Source organism: Choloepus didactylus, chromosome 5 (assembly GCF_015220235.1).
Source record: "Choloepus didactylus isolate mChoDid1 chromosome 5, mChoDid1.pri, whole genome shotgun sequence".
Classification (NCBI taxonomy): domain Eukaryota; kingdom Metazoa; phylum Chordata; class Mammalia; order Pilosa; family Megalonychidae; genus Choloepus; species Choloepus didactylus.
The window spans coordinates 134,178,765-134,200,115 of NC_051311.1; the positions used below are offsets into that span (position 1 = coordinate 134,178,765).

A 21,351-nucleotide genomic window follows, 5' to 3' on the forward strand; every position below is an offset into this window, starting at 1 on the left:
GGCTCCCGCGGGGCCAGGCCCGGGAAGACCTACGAAGAAGCCACTCGGCGCAGGCGAGGCTGTCAGACCCCGCGGCCAAGGGCGCGGTCTGCGGGCGCTGGACGGGGCTCCACCTGGCCCGCGGCGCCACGGACCGAGGGGCGGGGCCCTGTTTCCCCCGGGCGGTGGCGCCTCCTCGCGCCCGAGCGCGCGCTCCCCGGCGTCCGGCGCACGCGCGACCCGGGAGGCGGGCGGCTGAGGGGGTGGCTGGCCGCGCGCGCGGTGGCGGCGGCGGCGGCGGCGGCGACCCGAGTCGGGGCGCAGTGGGAAGCGAGTTGGGGGGACGGAGGGACGCATTTCCAATTCCCAACTACGAGCCCGGAGTTTGTAGATGGGGCTGCTCGGCGGCGCCTGCGGCTGAGGGAAAAAGAGCAGCGGCGGGCATAGGGAAGCGGCGGCGCGGAGGCGGCCGAGGTGCAAGCCGGTGAGTTACGGAGGCCCCCACGCTGCTCGGGTAACGGTCTCGCCGCGCGGAAGCTGCCGCGCGCCGGGCGGGCCATAGGGCGTCCTGTTGCTCGTCGCCGCGCGCCACACGGGGATCCTGGCCCGCCCCGCCCCCTCGGCACCTGGGCACGGGCGGGACCGAGGCCGGCGGCTGGGACCACGAAGGAGTCGCGGCGGGGAAGGGCTGCTCGTCGCCCCTGGCCGCACCGTGCGGGAGGGGCGCCGGGGACCGCGGCCGGGAGCGCGGCAACGTGTCTGGCCCATGCTGCCGGCCGCCGCGCCCGCGCTGCCCACACTCCTCACACGCGGCCCGTGAGCTTCCCACCCGCGGCCCCGGGAACCCGGTAGCGGCCCAGCTGAGGCTGGGGGCGCACCGGTACCCTCCGGGCGCGGGGCTCGGGCACGGACTCCCTCTGCGGCGGGAGTAGCGTTAAAGCATGAATGGAGAGCTGCGCCGGGGGCGGTGTTGCTGTGACTGACACCTCGGGGTCATTCCCGAGAGGGGGCGATTTCTCCAGCTTCTAGCTGCTTCTCGAGCTCGGAGTTCTTCATGGAGGAGGATTTCTGCAACTACTGCTGCTACTTCCAAGGCACGAGACTCCTGTTGTTTGGCCAGTGGTTGTGGGCCGAGCACACGCTGCCCCAGGGGCGTTCGTTGTTGAGTTGGTGCTTTACAAGCTGGGTACGTTTATCTGGAACCAGAAAGGTGCCAGGGCTCTGGGGAAGGGGAGGAGGTAGGAGGCCAGGAGGGTGTTGATTGAGGAATCTGATCCTGTGTTGACAGGATGTGGATTGGTTGGTGGGTATTTTTTGCAGAAGGACTTTTTAACACTTTATAGGGAGTTTAATCTTAATCCTAGGAGCTCCTCGGATTACAGCTCGAGATTACATCCATTAAACTTCCATCATTTGGGGCGTGCTTTGGTGTGTGTGTGTCGAGGGAGCGGGAGGAGGGGAGAACTGATGGGAGGCTCAGAAAATTCTCCGCATTACTTATAAACAGCCTGTTAAGGTCAAATTAGCCACGTTTTACTCATTCCTACGCCTTTGGGGATTATTGGAATTTTACTTTATGCTTCTTGAATTGGTCGTCTTGTAATAATGACTCAACATTTGGGGTGCGTTAAAATGCTCTTCATTTGGAGTATTATTTAGTAGCCATTTCTTTGCATGAAATCTTTCAGATGGTCGTTTGGAAACTTATGTATGTTGACTATTTTAGGCAAGGTAACACAGTTGTTAATGCAGAGATTTTTGCGGTACACAGGTATAACAACGTAACTCATGTAATACTGCTTATTTTAGGTGTCCACTGTGCGATTAGGGTAAGCAATCAAGCCTGATTATAGTAGTTCCTTTTAGGCCTTGTTACTGTAAACAGAGAACTTTTGTGGGTTGTGTCATTTTGAGGTCATTTGTATGTTAAATCTACCGTATGTTTAAAAACGTGTGTTTGCATAATGTGTTACTCTCAGGTCTGTATTTCTTTTATTCTAGTTCTAGGGTTATATTATTTACAGATGGTAACACTTTCAATTGCTCTGTTTTGTCCCATAGAAACTGCACACAAATATTTTTATGAAAAAAACATTCAGATGTCTGTGTCTGTCCATATGTCCTTTTTGAACTGATGCCACTCAATCCATTTTCTACCTAGAACATCAAAATAAATTATTTTACATTATAGATTAAATCAACACTGGAAAAATTAAGGTGCTTAAAAGTAAGTCTGGTAGCTGTATATAAGACAATTTTTTGTTGTTCTTTAGGCTGTTGGATTTTTTTAAATGAATCATAATTTTCTCAAACATTGAGGGAGCAGTTTGCTTTTTTCCCCCTAAGTCTCATTTCAGGCTGAAACCAATCCTGAGGACTGCATAACCTGCTTTTCTTGCTGCCTTCCCCCCTCTTCTCCCCTTTTTTGATTCGTGATAACCAAACAAATCATATTTGTGAGACTCGATGTGTTACCTTTTTAAAAGGTTGTTTTACAATTGAAGTTGCCTTTTTTTAAAAAAAAACCATCCCTTTATGTACTTTACCATTTAATTATGAATGGTTAGTAGAAGACAACAGATGTTTTAATTAAATGCCTTTCATGTTTTTGATGTCCAAGTGAGTAGTACTAGCAAATTATTGCTGAAAGAGTTGCAAATAATACAGGGTTAGTGCTACTCAAAGGCTGTATAATTGTAAAAACAGCAAGAAAGATACTGGAAAAAGCAAGAGAACTTGTTTTTACTTTTGACATCACTTACTGTAATATAAATTACCTAGTTTTGGATAGTTTTAAAAAATTAAACATTAACTGTATAATGCTGATAATACTTTTCCTTTCCAAAGTAATTCATTTGGTAAGTAAATTTGTTTTGGAACTGTACTTTAGGTACTAGTAGTTAACTTGCAAAGGATGTGCTGATACTTATTTTAGGAAGAATATATCTCTGCTCATTAGATAAAACAAATGCTGGGCTGACTGAGGATCTTGTCAGTTATTCCTTTAAAAATTATACTAAGAAACATTATTCTAGTTTTGTTTTACCTGTAGGTTCTTTTCTTCCAAGAATAGTCTTCACATTTAAGAACATCATAAGAGCAGGTAAGCACTAGAGATCTCTTTACTAATATGGTGCTACTATTAAAGTAAAGATTTTATTTCTTAGTTGTATGGACCAGGTTTTGCTTGGTCAGTCTCAGAAGCTGCATTGATTTTCCCACTCTTCCTGTTGCTGGTATATGACCACTGGGGGGAGACGTTACAATTTAGGTTGACCATATACCTTGTTCCGATTAACTGGCTGCTAGTCATCCTTGGGCACTTTACCAAACTGCTGGAAATGTTTTGAGGAGGATGCACTCAGAATTCAATCTTGATCAAGGTGTCTAATTGTTTTTATTTCTTTAACTCACACCACACTCACTGTTACTAACAGTTTACTTTTTGGTCTAATGCTAAGTGGGTAATTAAATATCTAATATAGTGAAAAATAAAATTCATGAATATATCATAGCTTTCAAAGATATGACTTATATTGCTCTTAGAAGCAATGTTTAATTACTTGCTTAGTGAACACAGATATTAATTTTCTGGAAGAATATGGAGAGACCATCACTCTTCCATGAGGTATACTATATCCAAACCTCTTTACGCAATTGGTCTCCTATTTTAATAAACTTTCAGAGGAGGAAATATTGAAGCGGCCCTTGTACTTATTTTTAGTGTTCATTTCACCACATAGGGGAAGTTCTTCCTTTATCATAGTAAAAGAGATAAGATTAATACCCGCAGCTTTGTCCACTATTAAAGCTGTGGCTGCTCTTACTAGGTACAGTTAAGTCAGAAGACTTTCCATTTTTTTCTTTTCTGACAGTATTTTACCTTGTTCATACCCAATTCAGTAATAGTGAGCTCAGTAAACAAAGGATGTGATGTTTACAATAGTTTAGAAAGAAGTTTTTTATGACCTTCCTTACATATGCTGGTATAATTCAAAGACTTTTATACAGTTTTAGTCATACTAATTCACTCAGAGAATAATACAGAATTGGATTTTAGTAGTTTCTATTATTCTGTCATCCTAGATTGTTCTCCTTTCTTTTCACGTGGCTTTATATTTGTCCTAAAATTCCTTTTTAAAAAGAAATTCATAGTATATCAGAAAAAATATTTTTTGCTTAGGAAATTGTTCATTCTTGGCTAACCTCAGGATTGTGTTAAATACTTGGGGACAGTAGTTTCTAAAGGCTCATCTGTTAAAGTCATCACTGATTGAAAGCAAAATGAGAATTAAAAACAATATAGTGAGTTTTTCATAAAGTTCAAGTTATTTTCAAGTCATTACCATTACCTACTTGTTTCTGTACTTCATCTGATCCTTACTTGTTTCATCAAGTTACATCTTTACCTCCTACATCTGTCACTCCTTTACCATTTCTGTCCCATTTCCCTTGTTCATTATACTCCATCCACACTTCCCTTCTTTTTTATTCCTCAGAAATGGCTCTGGCCTGTTCCTGACTTAGGGCTCTTGCACTCTCTTGTCCCTTCTGCCTGTAGTCTCTTGTCCCCTCTGCCTGCAGCGCTTGTCCTAAATCATTACATGACTGACTCTTTTTCATCATTTGAAGTTTGAGTTCAAATATCACCTTCTCAGATAAGCATTACTATCTAACCACCCTTCCAGAATGACACCGTCATCACCTTTTCTCTCTCATTATGTTTTCTTATTTTCTGTTAGCCATGTATCATTATCTGAAATATTTTAAAATTATGTTATCTACATATTCTCACTAGAATGTATGCCCCATGATATAATCCTCATCTCTTTTGTTCAACACTATATTTTAGGGACTTAGACCTGTTTTTGGCACATAGCTGGCATTAAGTAAATATTCCTTATGTTAAAATTTGAGAGTAGGTTCTCCCTGAGTTTTTGGTTTTAAAATGCCCCTTTATGAAATAAGAATAGATGGTAGTTGTAGTAAGTAGGTCTCTTTGGGTTGTAAGTAATATAAAACCCTTCTAATGATGTAAGCAAAGGTGGATGGGTATTGTAAAGATGCAGGTAGTAGCTCATGTAATCCCAGGCTGAGACTCTGGAACTCCAGTGCCAGAACCCAGTTCATCTTGTCTTTTTGCCCCACCCTGCATTTGCTTCATTCCTTCCCTTGCTGCAGAGAACTACTTCCTCGTCCTCTTACTAGAAAATATGGCTCCTGATTTTTATGGTACCAGCTCAGACAGTTGGAGAAAGAACATCTGGCACTGATGGCTTCCCTGTTCAGTGAACTATATCACATTATTAGAACTTGGTTGTATTCATTGTAACCATGTGGAATAGGTAGACAACCCAAATAGGTGCCCCTTATGATAATTAATGTTTTCAAGTATTTTCTTGACCATTGCCCAAAAGACTGGTCTTTCCCTCTTTTTTATTTTGTTGGTTTATGAAATCTGAAGATCCAGAAAGCACTCTCCTGGGGACATACAAAAGAAATGTCCTTGCTTTCATGGAAAGAATTTACAGTTTGATTAAGGAAGATAAAATATATACATGAAGGAAAGAAACAATAAAAATATTATGATAATCCAGGAACTGGGAAAAATATTAGCAACTTGTACTACAAACAAAAGGTTAACTTCTTTAATATATAAAGAGTACCTACAAATCAATAAGAAAAAGACTAACTTTAAAGTGGGCAAAGATCATGAATAGATAAGCACATTAAAGGTTCCAACATCATTCATAATGAAAATACTGTAAATTAAAACTATGAGGTACTATTTTTGCCTATTAGATTACAGATGAAAAAAGTTTTATAATACTTTTGAAGAGGACAGAGGCTCACAGCTGCTGTTACATTGCTGGTGGGAATATAAATCAATAGAACTTGATGTAGTTGAAATTTATGAAGATCCCTAAGGTAAACAGAAATACGTAAATTGATGTAGGTGTTTGGTTGGGGCGGGTAAGCTAACATAACTTATCTGAACATTAACTTGTATTGCTCTGTTTTGGGCTTTAGTCGTGAAACATCCAGCCTGGGGTAAAAACAGGTAGGATTCCTCCCTCCTTTCTGTTCCCCATCCCCCTGAAAAGAGATTCCTTTTAGGATTATATTTAGTTTCCCTTCTCAGATCACCCTTTCTCCTATCCTAATACTGGTGAAGTTATTTTAAATCACTGAGATTTTCATATACTTTGTGTCCTTCAGAGAGCCTACCACTTTGTTAGCTGCTGACTAACACTAAGTAAAGATTGACTTAAACATGCTTAGTAGCTTATTAGCTTTTTGTAGAGCCAGTACGTAATTTTATGCTTTTAGAATAAATCTTTTATAAAAAGCAATTTAGAATTTCACTTGATAAATGTACTTAATCAAATTAGAATAAATAGGCAATAGAGCAATTTTTATAAATTTTGGTTTATTATATAGCATATTATTGGAACTTGTACATGATTCCTTTGTTTTGTGGGATATTGTTATATCTCAGTTGGGTTGGATAAATGTTGTAAAAAGGTGGGGAAGAGCAGTTGAAGATGCTTGGACTTTTCTAGAATAACTTGTGGGAAAGTGTGAGCAAAATATTTCTTTTAGCAGACCAAGGGCCATATGTTTAGGAAAAGTGAGGGGTCAGGGTTTAAATTAGGAAAATTCTGTGGATGGAACCCAGAGGGTCTACATTTTTGGGAGGAGATTTAAGCTAGGGAAAATGCTAAGTTGATTTAGGCAAATGCATATACCAAAATTCGATATATAGTATATGATATTTTTTTCTGAGTTCATTTTTTCCCATGAAGTGACTCTGGTACAGGGGTTTTCCACCCAGGTAGGCATCAGAATCCATTGGAATCATCCCACACCAAAGGATTCTAATTTCATAGGTCTGGTGTACAGCAAGAGCATGTTTATGTTTTTAAGTTCCTGGCTACTATTTGAATGTAATATTCTGAATATTCTGTTTAATAACCGAATTGATCAAGATAGCTTTTAGGCTCCTATATCATTTAGATAACTCTAACTGAGGAACTTGGCTTCTCTCACCACAGTCCGTACGTTCATCATATTGACACCTCTATGAGCATCTAATTGATTGCTGTTGCTTTGCTTACTTTCATAATTCTTCCTTGCCTTCTTGTTTCTTTTCTACTAATAACTATTCAATTTTGTGTCCCCCAAGAGGCATCACTGACTGGCCTTATCCATAATTTATTTTTTCAGTGCAAGACAAATTATAACACAACACTTAGGTAACCGGTATGTACATTCATCGTATGAGTGGCTGATTTATGCGTTTTCATTCATATGAGCCTTAGGTACATGCCCAGTTTTGCCATTTGAAAGTCCTTATTTTTTCCTCTCACTACCAAAAGGTTGGAGTTTAGTCATAGTTGTATTAGTGTCAATAATGAGTATTTACAGTATTTCAGGAACTATGCCAAATGCTCTTCACATATTGTATTATTTGCTCATCAACAGATTTTCTAACGTAAAAGCAAAACTCAGATATAATTATATTGGTTTCTCATGGCTGCTTTAACAAATTGCCATAAACTTGGTGGCTTAAAACAACAGAAATGTATTCTTTCTGTTCTGGAGACCAAAAGTTTGAAATCGATATCATATGGCTATGCCCCCAGAGGTTCTAGGGGAGAATCCTGTCTTTGTCTCTTCCGTTTTCTGGTGGCTGCTGGCATACCTTGGCATGTGGCTGCATCACACTAGTCTTCAAGGCCAGCATGTTCAAACCTCTCTGCTGTCTTCTCACAGCCTTCTTCTCTATTGCTGTCTCTTAAAAGCACAGTGTGATTGCATTTAGGGCCTACTGATGAACCAGAATAATCTCTCCATCTCAAGATCCTTAACTTAATTGGATCTTTAAGAAGACTTTTTCCAAATGAGGTGCCATTCAGAGGTTTCAGTAACTGGGGAGAGGGCATCATTCAATGTATCACAATGATAATGAATTCAAACAGCTCAGAAAAGTAGGGGCTGGTAGAAATCTGATCTTAGGGACAGTTTTGCTCCCCCCAGCCTCCACTCCCAGGGACATTTGGCAATGTCTGGAGACGTTTTTGGCTGTCACAACTGGAAAGGAATTACTAGAAGGTAAAGGGTCAGGGATGCTACAATCATTGCATAGCACAGCCCCTGTAACAAAGCCCCAAATGTCAGTGGCTCTGAGGTGAGAAATTCTGCTCCAAAAATAGTTGAAAATAGTTATTTATGTATCATTCCATAAAAAATGTTACACCTGTATCAGTATATATCAGGAGTAAAACCCTCTAATCTGATTTGATTGACTGGTGGTAGTTTTTAGTTGATTGATTAAAGTGAGGAGTCAAAAAATGATTCACACATGCCTTAATATATTTTTTCTTAAAAATATAAATATACACTCATGTAATATTCTTTTCTTTGAGTATGGAGCTTTTGACTGGACCTCTGGGTCATCTTTTTTGTGTAAACTAATATGTTACTACTGATTACCAGCTTTGGTTTTATAAGTAGAGTGAAAACTTACTTATTTTCACTTAAAAGTTTTTGACAACTTCTGATTCCAGCTGTCATTCTAGACATAGTATAACATGGATGTTTAAGATAAAAAATAAGCTTTTATTAACCATTTTAATTAGCTTGCTATAGATGAGTAGGCATTTATAGTTAATTTCTACCCATGAAAACTTTGTGCCAGTACTCATTAGAACATAACTTAATGGAATGCTGACTTGGCACTCTCTGTCCTTATTCTCATCCCTATTCTGTCCTTCCCAATAGACTGCAATTTTTGTCTCTCCTTCTGTTATCTCTTCTAAGACTGCACTGCAGATATCTCCTGCTAGCTTTTCTTTATTTCCATTTCTCACCTTCCAAATCTGTAGTTCCCTCTTTAACAGAATATCTCCAAGAAGAGCAATTTAGAATAGGTTCCACTCAAGTAGAAATTTTTACAGGAAATAAGTCTGTGTATACCAGAATTTCATATAAGAGGGTTACTTTATGTAGTTCATTTGAGGGGTACAAACTATGTCTTGTATCCCCTAGCCAATCATTTTCTTTTGAACCTAGGCTGTGTTTGATAATTGTTTACTGATGATAGATTAGGAAACCACACAAACTAACATAGGTCTGTTTTTTTGTTTTTTTTTTTTTAATCATGCATCACAGGCTGTGAGTTATATAAGAGTTCAGGAAAAGACATTCTCATCTGTAGAGGGAGACTTGCTAGCCATTTGACTGAATTAATTTTGAGATGAGTTTTAAGACCCTCTTTTAACTCTAAAACTTTGACTCCACATATGCAAGAAGTGAGACATAAATTGGTCAGGGATTCAAAAGCCAAGGAAAGAGTATTCCCTGATGGGATAATATGAGCAAAAGCATTTTGGAGGAAATGAGATGTGTGGTTGTGTATACGGGAAGTAAAAAAAGATCAGTTTGGTTAGAACAAAGAGTTTATATTGGAGAACAAGGATAAATTAGGTTGAATTGATGGAAAGTTACATTTTAAGAAGAGAAATTTAAATATTTCCAGATAATAGAGTACCATAAATTTTTCTAACGCAGTTTTGTCATTGAAATGATATTTTATTATGATTTGGTATGATAGCCTTATGTTGAGTGGATTACAGTGAGGAAGAGAGTAGCAGAAAGAGGTGTGTGGTGATAATTTAAAGGTGAGGTAATGAGAGCATAATGACAGTGGCAGGGGGAATGGAGAGTAAGAGATGAGTGTAAGGAAGCTCTGAATTCACCATGGCAAACCAAATGACATATGGAGGAGTTTAGAAGTCTTCAAATGATTCCATGGCTATAGATTCAGGGATTAAGAGTCTCCCCAAGATTCTAGTCTTTTCCCAAGATAAGTCCTGGTCTTATTTTAAGGGTTCTTTTAGGTTATTTTATTTTACTAAGTTGTTATATTCCCTGGATTTTAGCAGATTGTTCTCAACTATGTTTGACACCTTTACTATTATTAAAGGATGGAAAAGTTCTTTTGAGACCGCTTACCTAGACATTAATTAGGAAGTCACATTTTATTTATCCCTGAATGATGTACTGTTATCTTCCATAGGAAAGGTGTTTACAGCAATGATGATGGATGAACTGTATAGGTATTTTGTAGGGGAGGGGAGAGACGGAAGAACTGTGGAAAAAGGGAAACTTAGAAAATGAAGATACCAATAGTTAAGAAAGGTGATAAGAATATTAAGCGAGAAGTATTAAAACAGATTTTAAAAGCAATTCCAGTTCCTACCCTAGAATTAGTAAAATGTTAGATATTGTAGGGAAATGTGACAAGCATGTAATTTGATTTTTATCAGAAAGCAAATGTAAAGTATGATTAAAAAAAAAAGATGTCAGAGAGGAAGTCTCATGGCTTTCATTCAAGGCCTCTGGAAGTCTATCTGATATTTATTTATATTTAATAATAATTAGTTTGTGCTGATCATTAAATTAATAAGCACCTTACAGGGACTATTCATATTCACTTAAATTTATTTATTGTTCACTGTGACTAATTGCAGGAGGCACTGTTATCTTCACTTGACAGCTGAAGAAAATGTGGCGCAGAGTGGAAAAATAACATATTCAGAGTCACACAGCTATGTAAGTGGCAAAGATGGGATTTTAGCTCAGGTACTGTATTGTCCCTAGACAAATCATTATGAAACATTTACTATGAGAGGGAGAAACGGGTAGTGATCTTGATGCTAGAAAACTATATTAGCTTAATGCATCCTTTTTATTATTTAGAATATAAGAATGGTACTCAAAGGGAGCAATTTTGACCCACAGGGGACATGTGATAATGTCTGAAGACATGGTTATCACTACTGAGAGGGGGATTATTACTGGAATCTAGTGGGTAGAGGTCAGGGATGCTGCTAAGTGATGCACAGGACAGTCCCCACACAAAAAATGTATCTGTCCGCAAATGTCAGTAGTGCCAAAGTTAAGAAACTCTGGAATATAGAGTAGACAAGCTCTCCTCTGGGCATTTTTGTGTTTAAGAGGATGTTTTTGATATTTTATTTAGCATTTCTAGGTGAGGAAGATTACATAGTTTTATCTTTTCACTGTACATGTAACCCTCATTTATCTGCTTTCTAAGTTCTGGGAATTTCCTAAAATTTCTGGTTTGCTAATCTTTATCTTTAATTTTTCTCCCACACTTCCAGTATTATTGGTGTTTTGTTATTTTTAAAGTACATTTTCTGTTATTTCAGTGGTACCTCAGGAAGGAGGCGATAGAGGTGTGTGCTCAGTCTTCCATTTTGAGCTGGAAACGTATATAATAGATTTTAAATCTGAGCCAAGTAGCACTAACTGACATTATGAAAAGTAAATCTCTGCAAATGTCTTTTTATTTAACTATGATATTTATGTTTGGACTTTGATTATAAAAAAGGTCAAGGAGTACAGGTGGAGAATGAAGTTCAGGTCACTAATTATGTGATTGAAGTGGGCCTCACTGAAGGAGGGTTAGCAGTGTGTAACTATTGATTTACATGGAGGTCTTACCACCAATTCCAAATACATAGGGCAAATCACATAACAACAAGAGTCCAGAATTTTAAATTTTCATTCAATAATTATTTATTGAGTAATTATACCATGTGAGATAATACTAAGAATTAGAGAACACAGATAAATAAGATGCTATTTCTGCCTTCAAAGAGCCCACTAATTTGGTGACAGAGACAGACATGTAAATTAAAGTACTATATAAGTGCTGTATATTACAGATCTGCTACAGTGGGTCAGGGAAAGCCTCATTTGGGACAATTAAGATGAAGTTCCAGCAGTATGAAGCAATACATTTGGGAACAGCAAATGGTGTCATGTGGCTGGAATGAAAAGGGTCCCTGTAAGGAGGGGCAAGAAAAGATGTTTGAACAGTAAACATGACTCAGATGTGAAGGCCCATGTGGGAATAGAGAAAAAGGGATATATTTGAGAGAAATACAAGATATCAAATTGAAAGATCTTGTTGATGGATTAGGTAGAGGGAATAAGGGAGATTGATTTGTCTGAACAGGTATATGAGGGTGTCATTAATTGCAATAGAGAATACAGGAGAAAGACCAGATTTAGGAAGTAATGTGATGAGGTTTGAACATGTTGAGTTTATGGTGCCCCTGGGACATCTTTAAGGAGATTTAGGCAAAGAAAAGGAAATATTAGTCTGATGCTTGGGAGATACAGCTTTGAGGACATTAGCATGTGTCTGTTAATTGATTAATATGTATCTGAATGCCTACTGTCAAGACACTCGCTAGTGCTAGAGGAGATTGAACAATGAATGATTTTCTAGTGGAGGGCAACAGATCACAAAGGAAAATAATTTCAGATATGTCCTATGATGAAAATGAAATAATAGGATGGAGAGTGGCTGAGGGTGGGGAGGAGAGGGGGCTATTTTAGATTGAGTGGGTTCACTTTCTAGGGTAGTGACATTAGCACTGAGACAAAAATGAAGAGAATAAGGATAGCCATGTGGATATCTGAGGAAGGTCATTTCAGGCAGAGAAAACAGAAAATGATAAAGATGGAAAATGAGCTGGGCATGTTTGAAGAACAGAAAGGAGGCCAGTATGACTGAAGATGAGTGGACAAGGGGGATAGAATTGTAGAAGATGAGGTACACAGGGTGCCAAATCATGAAGGCTCTTTCTTTTAGGTCATAGGAGACAGTTTGGATTTTTTCCTGTGTAATGGGAAGCTTTTGGACAGTTTTAGCATATGAGTAACAAAATCGGATTTATGGTTTAAAACAATGGCTGAAGCTGCTCTGTAGACACTGCTGTTGAGAGTGAGAGTGAAAGTAGGAAAACCAGTTGAGTGATTTCTACAGTAGACAGGCAAGTGATGATGGTGGCTTAGACTGGGGTGATGGCAGCGGAGGAGTGAGTTGGATTTTAGTTGATTACTTAAGATTGTTTTTCTTCAGTCACCACCATAATGGCTGAAATTAAGAACCATTTTATCACTGGATCTGTTATGCACTCTAGGTTTTTGGAAGTGCGTATATGAAATGTGTTATCTTGAAAAAAGAAACGATCAGTGAAATTCTTCATTCTAAAACAATCTAGTCTTGAGATACTAAAAAGGATTCAAATGTGCATATTTTATAAAATGTGGCCGTGATTCCCTAGTCATATTTCATGTATATCAGTGTTTTATCAGAGATGTAAAAACACTTTCAGACAACTAATTCTACATAAAGTAATGAAGCTTGGACCTGCTTTGTGGCTCCTACATTGTGAAAGCAAATTAGCAGCAACACTGTTTAGTTCAGCTCTATTTTAAAAAGAATCCCTGTAGATCTGCCCCCCCCACCCCACCCCCAGCACTCCACTTTCACAAGGATACTTCTGGACACAGTACGGAGGATAGAGTCTAGGTGGGGGAGAGATTGGGGATTAGGAGACCAGTTCAGAGAGTTTTTAAATAGTCCAGATAAGAAAACCTAAGGGTGGGAAGTGGAAATTGTGATCAGGAAGAATTTAAATTGAAGCAGAATGAAAAGGTTTAAAGAAGAATTAATTGGATGTTAGGGAGAAGAAAAAACCCTAACCCTAACCCTAACCCTAAGATTCTGAGGTGTTAACCTCCGAAGAATGGGCAGATGGTGATGTCATAATACAAATGAGAAGTAGAGTTTATATTAGGAGGAGCAGGTTTGGTTAGGATCAGTGATTACAGATTTGAAAATGTTAAAGTAAAGACACCCTCTTTGGGACTCTCAGAGGAACTATGTTAAGAAGGCAGTTGGAGAAAGGTGAGTGCTATAACTAAGATTTAGAAATCATCTTCATATAGAAACTACTTGTAGCCTGAAACCTGAGGAACACCAACAGCAGATAGTCTGTCTTCCAGCAGAGTGAGGACAGAGTATATGATTGATTGGTCAGTTAGGACATTCCTGATCTTCTTCAGAGCAGTTTGAGGAAAGCAGTGGCTAGGGAAGCTGGGTAGCAGTGGCCAGGGAGGAGGGCTGGAGAACTGAAGAAATGACACACAGTGCAGACTGGCCCTTTAGTGGGTCGGTGGGGCTTGGTTCATCACCAGGAAGCAGCCCTGGGGAGGAGCAGGGGCATTATTTCTTCTGAGGTTTGAGAGAGAGGTCAAGAATGGCATTGATAATATTGAGTCTACAAGTGGAGGGGAGTTTCAGTAAATCATAGAAGATAGCCTCTTTTTTCCTTCCCCTTCTGATAAGAATCATCTGAATGTTAGGGGGCCGACAGTTTAGTATGGCAAATGTTTGAAACGGAATGTGAGAGCAAGCTGAGGTGGGGCAAGTAATAGGATTGTAAAGCAATGTTTGGGGCCTTGCCAATTTTTGTAGGACCAGGATCGTTTGAGAGTATTGAGAAACTTGAGTGTAAGAGTAGGATGGAGGGCACTCGAATGAAGGAAATAGCTGTGGAAAAAAGAGGTGAGGGCAATGAAGACAAACTTGTTTATCTCATGACTTTGTCTAGGGCTATCCACATTGACATACAGGCAAGCTAGAGCCAGGCCGCTGGGTGAATCTTTTCCTTGAGTCTAAGTACATCATTAATAGTATTTTATCAAGCCAAAGCATGGAAAGGAAATTCTGTTAAAGCAGAAAACTACCAATATAGAAAAGGAATTGAAAAAATGTTCTGTACTATTTGAAAGTATTTTTATGTTATCTTTAAAAAAAAATTATGACAGGCAGATTACCATATTTTTAGTTCATTTTGTTGCCAGTATTCTCAAAAGTTGGTACCCTAACTGCTAGAAATGAAGGGGGTGCTGGAAAGGATATCCAGTTGTCTTTAGTGTTTATGCTTGCCACAGGGAAATTTGTAGTGAGAAAAAGATATTAAAATACCACCAGAGTTCAATTTAATTTCATCTGTTTAGAGTGCTCTTTCATCCCTTTGAACAAATTACATATTGCTTAGTTTCTTATGGAGGGAAAGCCTTTGAGATAAGAAAGTTAAAACCTAAAATAATTTCTGTTCATTTTGGATAGGGTATAATATGCTGCTTTCATTAAGGTAGGACCTCTTTGGACTTCCTAAATTTCTAAACCTTTGTGAAATAGTGAAGCACTTTTATGCACAGTTTTCATCTGGACACATAGAATGAGTCCTCTAATATTTAGATTATGCCTTAAGACTCCGTGAAAGGATTTCCTGTGTGGTGTGCCTGTGTTCTGTCTTGTTACCTGAGCGTTCATGCCCAGATGGGATGACTTAGTGGCATATACCTTTGGAGAAGAAAGTTTGTTTCCCACTTCTTGTTTTTTTAATTCATTTTATTGAGATATATTCACATATCTTGCAGTCATACAAAAGAAAGCGTACATTCAGTTGTCCATAGCACCATCATATAGTTGTGCACTCATCACCAAAACCAATTTTTGACATTTTCATTACCACACACAGAGAAATAATAACAAAAATTAAAGTGAAAAAGAACAATTAAAGTAAAGAACTAGACAAGGGGGAGTGTGGTCCATATGGCTTTCCAATCACATTGTCACCCCTCACAAGCTACATTTTTATACAGTCGTCTCCAGGACTCATGGGTTCTGGGTTGTAGTTTGATAGTTTCAGGTATTTACTGCTAGCTATTCCAATGCATTAGAACCTAGAAAGGGTTGTCTGTATTGTGCGTAAGAGTGCCCTCCAGAGTGCCTCTTGGCTCCTTTTGGAATCTCTCTGCCACTGAAACTTATTTCATTTCCTTTCCCATCCCACTTTTGGTCAAGAAGATATTCTCCATTCCACGGTGCCGGGTCTAGATTCCTTCCTGGGAGTCATATTCCATGTTGCCAGGGAGATTTACTCCCCTGAGTATCAGATCTCATACAGGGGGGAGGGCAGTGATTTCACCTGCCAAGTTGGCTTAGCTAGAGAGAGAGAGAGCCACATATGAGCAACAAAGAGGCGTTCTTCCCATTTCTTTTTTACCATTAAAATACTTTTTGTGCTTATTTTCAATCCAATGCTTTGTATTTATTTTTATATGTTTTGCTGAGTACTTTAATGGGTGGTGTTATAAGCAAAAGTGAACAAACTCGAATGTTGAGTGAGTGAGGTAAGAATAAAATATCCCAAATTAATGAATGATCTAACTCACTTATATTTTTACATATAGTGACCTCTTGTCACTTTAGTATGATATAATACTATAATTTGAATTGTATTTGATTATAGGTCAATAATTTTGAACCCCATTTTCTTTTAGAGTGAAATTGGCAGTATGGCAGTTAAGTAAAATGATTTAGGTTGACACTAGATAAACATGGTAGTAAGCAGAGACTGTTTTATGATTTAAATAAGGTTGACTAAAAAGTTCTTTCTGTGTAAGTTAAATCTTCACAGTTATGAATAGAGAATAGATAGCCATCTTTAAAATTTTAAAATATTGCTTATGTTTATAGGTTTTTAAATATTAATTTTCCATTTTATATTTTAATAGAATAGAAATACATTTCATTTCATAAGATATACAGAAAAGAATTTAATGGAGTATTTCATCTAAGGACAACTTTAAGTCTTTCCCAGACTTTCTTCTTCAAAGAAAAAGTCTGTTTTTTACTCTCAGTTCTTCTAGAGATTCAAAGTGTTTATATCTATATGTGATAGTTGTAGTCTTTTTTTTTTTTTGTTTTCATTTTTTATTAAAGTTGTCAGTGCACATAGATGGAAGGCCAGCTATGCTCCCTAACTCCCTTTTTCTCTATTTCCTGCTCCCTAAAGGCTACCTACCACATTTCTGCAGCTTTTTTAGCTGATTCTTTCGGCGTTTTAGCTCCAGATCAGCAAATGACATGCCTGTGTTGCTGATTCTTGACTTTTCAGTTTTAAGCATTATTGATTGTTGTCCTATTATGGAAGATGAGGATTTAGCTCTTTTTCCACTCTGGCCCATCACATATACGTATACAAAAATGTATACATATACATGCTTATACATGTCCCTCCCTCAATTCTTCCATCATAATTGTATTTATAATTTTGATAAGATCAGTATTTATTGGCTTATCCATTAGTAAACTGTAGCTAGTTTTCTTCATTATCACATTACTTTTTTTACTTTCTTTGAGTTAATAATTATTTGTTTAGCTTTCCATGTATACTACTTAGCAATAACTCAACCCCAAAATCTCTGCTAATTTTCTAAGTAACCTTTCAATGTGTTTATTCAAACTTACCAGTTTCAGTTTCTTGAAGGTATCACTCCTGGAACCTTCCAGCCTGTGCAATATGAACTCTCTTATACCTGGTCCACACTTGTCATCCTGTTCTCTCTCTTCACCATCTTCCTAGGAATTACCTTTGCCTTGCTCCTGGCTTGGGTCTTCTCCTTCGTCTATCTATCTTCATCTTTCCCTTTCCTGTTTTGCCTCTGTGTTTCATACTCTGAGGGGAGTGTGTCCTTGTTTATCTTCCTGAGAAAGTGTGTGTAATCTCTCTGTTTTGCATATAATGTCTTTGTTCTTGGTCTGGAGGCACTCTTATCTTCATCTCTCCAGAGTTTGAACCCTGGGTGGTAGGGGGTGAGGGGCAGTTACCCAGCAGTGACAGTGGGAGATAGGATCTAGAGATGCAAATACTTTTGAAACAGTTTTTATCCAGTTCTCCTTATTGTAGTACCCTTTACCTCAGATACTTTGTGCTGCTAATTCCTGAGCCTTTGGAAGATTTTGTGTAAATGAGTGGTTTTCTGCTTTCCCCACTGCTGATTAAGAGTTGGGTTTCTTTGGGTCTACTAAGTCAATTACTCCTTTGTCCATATACACTTTACAGCTCCCAAGTTGACTTTTCATCCATTTTTCCCTATCTTTGTAAGCTTATGCCTTTAAAAATAAAATAAAATTACAGACACATGTATTTTTATTGCATTTTAGTGTTTTGATTTTTTTTTTGTTAGATGAGAGCAAAATTAGATGAGATTAATTTACCTTTGCCTGGAAATACTGACGTTTGTCGTCTTGAATAAAAATATTTATTTGATTTTTGTTTTTATTCCTATTTACTTTTCTTTCAAGCTTGATACTTGGTGTTGTCAAATCCAGGCACACCAAAAATTTGGAAACTTTAAAAGGAAGAGTTACTCGTAGAAAACCATCATTAATTTTAATTTTTAGTTTTGCCATAGATGAAAGAAAGGATGTGTGATGAAGAGCATCTTTCAGCTTTCCCTTCCAAAAGGAGATTGTTTTCCCTAAGAGCCAGTACAGCCATCCATACTTTGCTTCAATTTGAATTTTTCTTTAAACCTCTTGAGTATTAACATTAAGAAATGAATTGTCTCCTTTTGGATACTGGTGCTATAACAAACTCAAGGTAATCCCAAAAATTGTCTTTTACCTTGATATGTGTCAGTTGTTGGTTTACAGAATTTTGATGCCAGTTAAAATTGAAAGCTCCATAATAAAAAGGAAAAAAAATTAGAGCAAAGATCATCCTTCACGGTTGTGTTGTTAGAAGACATTTCTTCAGTACCTGTTGTATCTGGGAGCTATAATAGGAAAGAAAGCTCTTGTTCTTTGAGAGTTCATAATTTAGCAGGAAGAAAGGAGCATACCTGAAACAACTAGAGGATGCTGGAAACCCATTCTTTCCTCTTTTTTTTTTTTACCAGATTTTTTTATTGTAAAACAGTTGGTGCAATGGTAAATAATAGTAAATATATGGATTCTCCTTGGTATCTTAAAAAGAATGAAATCCAATATGGGAAGAACACTGAGATATTTTATTAAATAAACAAAACAATTGTGTTTGTGTAAATAAAAAAGAATATATTTTTGTTTGAAAGACTGGGAAGGAAATTTCTTTGGGGAGAATATCAACTGATACTTTTTATTTTTAAATATTTCAATATATTTGGATTATTTTACCACATGTGTGTAAATATACACACATATTTTTGTATATATACATGTATAAATGTGAATTGGCTTTAAAAAAATAACATGTAAAGATTTTCTAAAGTCATATTTCATCAAAACTTTAAAGTCTTTATTATTTTCTGATAGTCAGTATTACCAGGAGGAAATGCCATGTAAATCTGATTATTGTTCTTTTACATAACTCATCTCTTTTCTCTCTGGAGACCTCCACTTGTTCCCCCTTTTATCCTTATCATTCTGAAGTTTCACCTAGAAGTGACTGGATTGGGTCATTTTTCATTCAATCTGGTCTGTACTAGTAAGGCCTTTTCATAAGTTTTATATGTTATTTAAACTCAAGGACATTTTCTTCTATTTCTTCAGCTGTTTCCTTCCCGTTCTTGTCTCTGATCTTTTCTTAGGAAATTCTTGTTAAGTACTGCTGGACTTGCTTACTTTTAACTTTTCAGCCCTTTCCTCATTGTTATGCATTTGAGCTATTCCCTTGACTTGATTTTCCTGGTTATCAGCTTCATTCTTATTCTATCATTTAGTCTGCTGTTTAATTTTTTTTATTTTGACAAGAATATTTTAACTGCCAGGAGCTTTTTCTTACTCTTGGGCTGCTCCACTTTCTCCCTCTTAGTGAATACCTCTTTATGAATACAATACCTCTCACATATCATTGAGAATGCTATTAAAATTTTTTGTTGTTATTTTCTTCTATTCTCAGCATTGTCCCTGCCCTCCCCCCTCCCCCACTTTAGTTCAGCTTTGCTCACTATCACTGTTTTCCTCAAATGTCTAGTCATCTCTGATTGTTGGTTTGTATTTGTGAATGACTAGGTTGATTAATCCAGATTATATATCTGCTGAAGATTTTCTCTGTGGTTGAGTAGTCTGTCTCCTATTTACCTAGAGCTCTCGTCTTGAATGAGAGGACGTTGAGCAGGATCTGAGTAAGTGAGGGGACTTGTCCCCAGGCAGGCTTCTCCTTGGGATTTGTAGGCAAAGAGCCCACCCTCAATATAGCTAAATTTAAAAGGAGGAATTTACTCTGGAGATGAAACAAATTAGTGCAAGATTTTAAATTAGAAGAATGCAAGGGAAGAAGGTGGTGTTATTCCTAGAAGTGTTAGGAAAAGAGGTAAGGGGTGTTTTGAGCCATCATCATAACTGTGGCACAGTGCAGGCATTTGGTGGGGAAGAATGCTGTGCAAAAAAGAATTTTTGTTTCCCAAATGCCAATAGCTTCCTTTTTGAGAAACACTGTATTAATGCCGAGTCTCCTTTTCCTTTACCACCTCTTCCCTTAGTGCTTGTTTTGAAGAACTTTGAAGAACCAAATGTTTTTTCAGGCCCCAGTATCCACGTTAGGGACCCTTCCCAGCCAGAACACCCACTGTCTTTGGAAAGAAGTTTGTGGTATTTAGCCAGGTCAAAAAGTGTGCTCTGTACATGGGACTCTTCAATTGCCCACAATGACTGCCCCTTCACTGTACCTGTCTTTTTCTTTCGTGGACTCCCAGCTTGGATTTCCTCTAAGAATGTCTCGAGATATATAAATGTAGCTTCACACTTTTTTTATTGCTTTAAAATATTGCTCTTAAATTCTGTATTGTTAGTAGGATAAATTCAGTTTAGTTATTTCCACCAGGATGCCTTACATGGATGTTTCCCTCTGGTTTCCCATCTTTTTATCATCCTGCTACCCCCATCAAATGTAAAGTTAACATTTAACTCCTTTTCTGTACTCCCTCAATGTCAGTGTACTAGGAGGTATTGTTCTAAGAGTTTTACATGTATTATTTAGCAACAAAAACCCTGTGAGATAGATATTGTCATTTCCTAGTTAACAGATGACAGAAACTGACTGGCAGGTTAAGTTATTTACCCATTTTCAGTGGTCTAGTCCCAGCTCTTAACCACTATACTATCTCACCACCTTACCTGTGATTCCTTGATATTGTTCATATTATCATGCTTTATACATTTGTTTATGCATTTGTTTACAGATTTTGGTCTACTCTACGAGATTGAGTTTTTGGAGGACAGGTAGTTTGTCTTAGATGTCTCTATATGTTCCCTGACATCTAACATCATTGTCTGCCATATAGTAAGTGTTCAGTAAATGTTGATTGCATTAGCTGAGCAATGCAAACTTCTGCTTTTACTTTTCTTCTTTGATTCAATAGAACAATTAGAATTTCAAGATACTAGTTTGAGAGCTAAGGTATTGATAGTATATTGTTATTTTTTAGAAAACAGTTTTTTTATTGAATAATATTTAGATAAACTCAGCTGTCATGGTCACATCAGTTGTATGAAAATAAACAAAATTTAATCCTAAAGAAACCTGGTTTGATCTAAATTTCGATAGGTTCTTTTTCTCTGTCATTTCTTAGAAATATATTTAAAAAACAAATTTTGCTGTAGTTTATTGCAGACCCATTAGAAATAATCCAAATGACTTTAGGTATTTC

At 37.9% G+C, this 21,351-nt stretch overlaps 1 protein-coding gene across 6 annotated transcripts in view; it reads left to right on the forward strand.

Annotated features, from left to right (window-relative positions):
* The first annotated feature begins 294 nt into the window (after positions 1-294).
* Positions 295-21,351, forward strand: part of MPP6 (membrane palmitoylated protein 6) — a 140,140-nt gene continuing 119,083 nt past the window's right edge. For 2 of the 6 annotated variants that reach the window (XM_037836914.1, XM_037836912.1), the window contains exons 1-3: positions 471-1,165; positions 3,032-3,082; positions 10,515-10,596. The gene's annotated coding sequence lies outside the window, so the exon portion shown is untranslated. The other 4 variants (XM_037836911.1, XM_037836916.1, XM_037836913.1 and 1 more) reach the window with 3 other exon arrangements.